Source organism: Periplaneta americana, chromosome 14 (assembly GCF_040183065.1).
Source record: "Periplaneta americana isolate PAMFEO1 chromosome 14, P.americana_PAMFEO1_priV1, whole genome shotgun sequence".
Classification (NCBI taxonomy): domain Eukaryota; kingdom Metazoa; phylum Arthropoda; class Insecta; order Blattodea; family Blattidae; genus Periplaneta; species Periplaneta americana.
In genome coordinates this window covers 58,984,036-58,990,081 of record NC_091130.1, presented here as the reverse complement: position 1 = coordinate 58,990,081, position 6,046 = coordinate 58,984,036, and the positions used below count along the sequence as shown (strand labels likewise).

Genomic DNA, 6,046 nt, shown 5'->3' with positions numbered 1-6,046 from the left:
ACATTACGTGGTCCAGTACCCGCTCATCTCCGGTACGACCCTCTTCTATCCACTGGTTCCACACACGCATCATTGTCGTAGCAGCATGCCCTGTACGAGCTGAAATGACAAACCTGCTTCCCGGAGACCAACCATTCTGCCCCGTACGAACTCACTCACGTGTTGATATTGCGCTCTTCCACGTCGACGAGGCATACCTGCACTAGCTTTCACGTTTTCACTTCGCTTGGAAGCTCTGCACTGACTGAGCAAGACATAACACTGACCTTGCTGTTAAGTCTATGTGCACGCTGTTTCTCTGAAAACGTAATCAATTATTGGTGGTACACTGTTTTACACATCTCCCGAGTTCAGAGTCGTTCGGGTCATTCTTTCTGGGTGTAGCACTTTTCATAAACAGTAGTGTATTTCGTATTGTCTGTGATGAGGCGATAATAACGATCCTAGAGGCTACCAACTAAAGTTCAACTGTCATGGAATGCATATTTCCTACGTATTGAGCTTGGTGACTGTATGTATACAGGCCTATGTATGTATACAGTGCTTTTATCTGGCGGAACGCGGCTTCCTTTTGATGTGGCCTTTTTCATCAGGGAACCGAGAAATGTGTTAATGATCGTGTTTTTAAAAAACATAATTTTTCTTGAACTCCGCTTAGGCTTTGGAAGTCTTAAGCGGAAAATTCTCAGATTTAAAATGATCATCACTCAGTACAGTGGTGATATTAAAAAAGTTTAACAACCAGTTCTCTCCCATGTACATTATGTTAAACATATACGGTAGGCTATATATCCATGGTAATTGCAAATATTACCTAAAAATAATTTAACTACCGGTTTGTCCGGACCAGTTCGAACCGGCCGAATATCACCACTGACTAAGTACAGTGTAACTACTGCGTAAAAATTACCTTACAGAGAGCTAAAATAGGAAACAAAGACCAAGTCTAGCGTAAAATCCGCGCTTAATTAATACCCACCTGATGTCAGTGACGACGCTTTCCTCTGACAAGATAAGATATGAGTTTACTGATTAAGCCTTCTCAAATGTTACTCCAATCACAAGGAACGGTAACATTTATGCCTACCAATGATGTGTTAGCTTTTGTAATTGACGATCTCATATCTACTCTACGTGAAGTATAAAACAACGTTATCCTATCTCGACAAAAATAAGGATAACAATTTTAATTAAAGGTCATCTTATAGCTTAAAATGTATTCAATTGGATGGTGGTGGTACAAATCAATGTAGCCTATTTATATCGGTATAAAAATAGTACAATCTTAACTAGGGATAATCCTTGAAACCAAAGCATTAGGTCTTCTACTTTTCTGTGTTCATAAATGATCTTGTCCCCTGATAAAAGATGTAAGTCATCCCATATTATTTGCAGATGACACAAGTATAGTAATTACAGTCAATAACTCCAACACATTCCAATCTTCAACAGAGGAAATTCTCTTTAAAATATGTGACTGGTTCTCAGTCATTAAATTAGTATTCAATTGTAACAAAACTAACATAATTCAATTTAAATCCCGTCCAAATTCAACCTCGCAAATTTCAAGCGCAATAATAATATTAGATACAACAATCAACCAAATTTCTTGGCTTAAAAATCGATAATGTGTCAAATTGGAAAAATCATATTAAAACAATTACCCCCAAACTAAATTCAGCATGTTTTGCTATTAGATCTATGCAAGAGATAGTAAATATCAATACCTTACAAACAATATACCGTACTCTGCATACTTCCAGTCGGTAATGAGTTTTGGAATAATATTCTGGGGAAATTCCAAAGATAGTAAGAGTAATTAGAATAATAGTAGGTGCAAAATCTAAAGAATCATGTAGGACTATTTTTAAAAAACTACAAATAATGCCCATGGCTTGTCAGTATATTTTTTCATTAATAATCTTCCTCGTATGTAATCGTGAAAACTTTGTAACTAATTAAACAGTTCATAGCATAAATACACGTCAAAAATGACTTTCATACTTCATCGGCAAATCTATCGTTCTATCAAAAAGGTGTGCGTTATATGGCAGTAAAGATTTTTAATAGCCTTCCTATCGATATAAAAAATGAAACTCAAAACATAAGATTATTTAGGGCCAAATTAAAGAAGTACCTAATTTCTCACGCCTTCTATTCTGTAGCTGAATTCATGATATTCAACAATGCTTCATGAAATTGATACTAAAACTTTGTGTTGTACTAGTAGAGTATATTGTAAACCTCGTTTGTATATATTTCATCTAGATTGTGACTATAAATTATGAAGTTTTTTTACTTGTTCCATATTCTAGCTGTGAAGCAATGTATGAATACCATGGAATCTTAATAAATACAGTACAATATAATGACAACACCGCTTGACATAATAAGTACCGATGCGTGCAAAAACGATCTGGTCGCTAAGGTATTAAATGAATGATATTACCACAGTCTACTATATACAGTCACGAAGCTTGAGTTTTGAGGGTGCTAGAAACAATAGACTGTGACGGTACTATTTTGCATTGCCTGTAATTAGGCGATGTTAGCGATCCTAGTGGTGAGCAACCCTCTAATGTTTGCATATTTACTACGTATTGACCTTCGCGAGTGAGTATACTGTATTACTGTACCGGTACGTTCTTTTCCTCAAACATAGTATCTTTTATTTTCAAATGTTTGTAGCATCTACTCTTGTAGATGGTCACACTGTTTCTCGTGGGAACAGCGTTGCCAACACAGCGATTTTTCCGCTAGATCTGTTTTTTTTTCCAATGTTAGTTTAGCGGGTGAAATTTGTATTGCTGATTTAGGGATTTAGCGCATATTTTAGCACTTACGGTAGAGAAATAATCTCATTTTACATTGACGATATAATAATTTTGCGGTTTATGCTGTTTCATAGCGAGTTTTTAAGAATCGTGTTGGCAACCCTGCGTGGAAATAAAGGTAGGAAGCCCACAAGGTAGTGTTCTATTCGGAAGATGTAGCAATACGAAAGGTTAGATAGGAGTGTCTAAACCAAATAAAACATTAAATACGAAAGTAGGCTATGAAGACGAAGGACAAGTGAGGTTACGACGAGTTAGTAAGGTACAGCAAAGATGTGTTACGTGTTTTCATTCATTTTTTAAATTTATTTCTGGATATAGAACATTTCTAACACCTTAAAACAAACACAGATCCAATAATCACACTACAGCTACATCGAGTGTTAGGTTAGGATAATGCAGTGAGCTGTAATGGCAAGTGAAATGTAGAAAATTATGCAGTGCACATGAGGAAGTTGTACAAACTATAAAATATGAACACAACACTGCCGTCTGACTTGCGTTATTTAATGATCGAATGAAATAGAGATGGAATAGCGTCACAAATATACACGCAGCACAAATTCAGTGTACACAAAATCGTACGTTTCCAAATTATTCAGACAAAAAACACAAAACTCCAGTATCTTGTTTGGAGAAAATCTGAAAGAACAGATCGTAGAAGCTATTGTGTTGTGTTACGTTAAACGCGTGAGTGTCGAATGCAACATTTTATTATGGTGGGCTTGGGATTGAGCCACCCAGGCGGAGGGTATACGCTAGACAGAGAGCAGCTGCCATGCGGCGAGAGTGGGGATAACTTCCCGTACTGGCGATCTGTTCTTTCAGATTTAGCTCTTGTTTGGCCTGTTAGGGTATTTTTATATTAAAAAAAAACTTTGTACTGTCAGTTAATTTTTTAGATTTCCTCCTACTTTTTCTTTTATTGAATTTGCTTAGTTTTGGTGTTTTTAGGTTTTCAAGCCCATTTAACTGGAGCTGATATACATTCCAAAAAATTTGGGATTATTCCGATTTTTGAGTTTCAAATAGGCATATTGCGAAGCCTGATGTAAGAAAAAACATAAGAAATCCCTATTTTGAGGAACATATAGGCCTATTATTCTTTTTTCTTTATGAAATAAACAATGCGTATAAGAGTGTGATAAGAGGTATAACACAGTATTTCTTTTGTGCTTTTTTTATTTGTATTCAGAGCAGAGCAATTACTTGATTTAGTTAACTAGTAACATTGATATTTAAATCCAGACGTTTGAGATGGGCAGGGTATGTAGCACATAAGGGCGAATCCAAAAATGCATATAGAGTGTTAGTTGGGAGACCAGAGGGAAATAGACCTTTGGGGAGACCGAGACGTAGATGGTACGATAATATTAAAATGGATTTAAGGGAGGTGGGATATGATGATAGAGACTGAATTAATCTTGCACAGGATAGGGACCGATGGCAGGCTTATGTGAGGGTGGCAATGAACCTTTGGGTTCCTTTTAAAAGCCGTTTGTAAGTAAGTAAGTAACGTTGAGATATATATATATATATACACACACACACACATATATATATATATATATATATATATATATATATATATATATATCAATTATAATTTTATTTTAAAATAAGATAGTAGCCTATATTAAATTAAATTCTGTTGTTAGCAAAGTTACCAGATACTCACAAGTGAAACACAGGATAAATTGGTTCAAAAAGCAGGTCAAAAAATTTGTAGAGGTCCTATATCTTAAAACTTTAAAAAAATTAAAACAGCCACTTTAAGCTGCAAAATTGGCATTAAGTTACTCGTTACTTTATGTAGGCTTATACTAAGTAATTTGATAATCTGTACAACAAAAGAAAATTAATCAAAAATATAATTAACACAAAAATCAGAGTTGGTAGAGCAATTCTGTGGTGTTCAGGTAAAGGAGGATGGCATTTTTTTTGTGCAGATGGAATTTTGTTCCCTAGATGAACACAAGTTAAATTATACAAGTGAGTGTACTAAAATCAAAATAATATTACCAGTTGATATGTTTTATTTGTGTAGAAAATTATTTGCAGTAAGTGTCCGAAGTTTAATTTTCATTTATCTCCAAACTCATTTTTATGACTTATCTGCCTTTACTCAAACAACACAGAATTGGCTATGGACTGAGAGGTTCTAGGTTTAATCCTGGGCGATGACAGGATTTTTCTCGTTACCAAAACGATGCATAGGATTTTCTCCACAAAAATACGGACATTTAACAATTCTAAAAAATAATACAGATGGCAGGGCAGACCTTCAAAATATGGATATTCCCTGCTAAATATAGATATCTGATAAGTCTATTTACATGTGTTACACAAGAATGTGAATAACTTATTATAAAGCCTAAAACATAAAACACTTTATTTTTCCATACTATAAAAATACTGCACAGGTACCAGTATATATCAAATATATGAAATAAATGTGCCTCGATTGCCCTACGTATTTCCTTCTTCACTTTAGGGATCAGTTTGTTTAATATTTGTCCTGATTTCACTGAACTAATGTATGATGACCCTATATTTAGGCATTTTTTGTTCCAATAGGGCTAACACATTTTGCTGTATAGAATGTGAAACATACGAAAGTACGCTGAAATTTTAGAAATAGGAAGGTGAAATCTGTCATGGTTATGAACTATCTAATGCTGTATCAGCATAGAAATACTAACCACTTTTCTATCATGATGCATGTAAATGTTTAAATGGGAATAGAATTCGTTCTGTTGGTATAGGGCCAAGTTATGCACTGGAATACTCTGAATACAAACCCAAGTGAAGAGAGGATTTTTCCTTTCCATAACTTGCAGAATGATTCCAGTGTTTGGAGGTATATGTTGAAATTTCTGTTTTCTACAATTTTTAAGGTCAGAAACTTCATATTTTGTACTTATCCTCTCCTATAAGTATTCCTGCATGTAAGTTTCATTATGGTCAGATGAATGGTTTCTGAGCTATTCAAATTTTAAAATAAAAATTTGCATATTTTCAAAATCTTATCTCCCCTTAGAAAATTTAAGTTTCATGTATGAATTTTTTTCGATATCTCTGATATGCTTAGAGAAAACTGAATAGCCTGAATTTTAAATTTAAATATATAAATGGAGATAATTTTTTTAAAAATAATATATTCAAGTTCAAAATTTGAATTTTTGGTGTCCACTCAATATGTTTCATTTGTT

The 6,046-nt window shown here is 34.3% G+C and overlaps 1 protein-coding gene across 3 annotated transcripts in view; it reads left to right on the top strand.

The window, feature by feature from the left end:
- The first annotated feature begins 2,937 nt into the window (after positions 1 to 2,937).
- Positions 2,938 to 6,046, top strand: part of LOC138713343 (DNA cross-link repair 1A protein-like) — a 48,361-nt gene continuing 45,252 nt past the window's right edge. For 2 of the 3 annotated variants that reach the window (XM_069845374.1, XM_069845372.1), the window contains exon 1: positions 2,938 to 3,096. The gene's annotated coding sequence lies outside the window, so the exon portion shown is untranslated. The remainder of the gene's footprint in view (positions 3,097 to 6,046) is intronic. The other variant, XM_069845373.1, reaches the window with a different exon arrangement.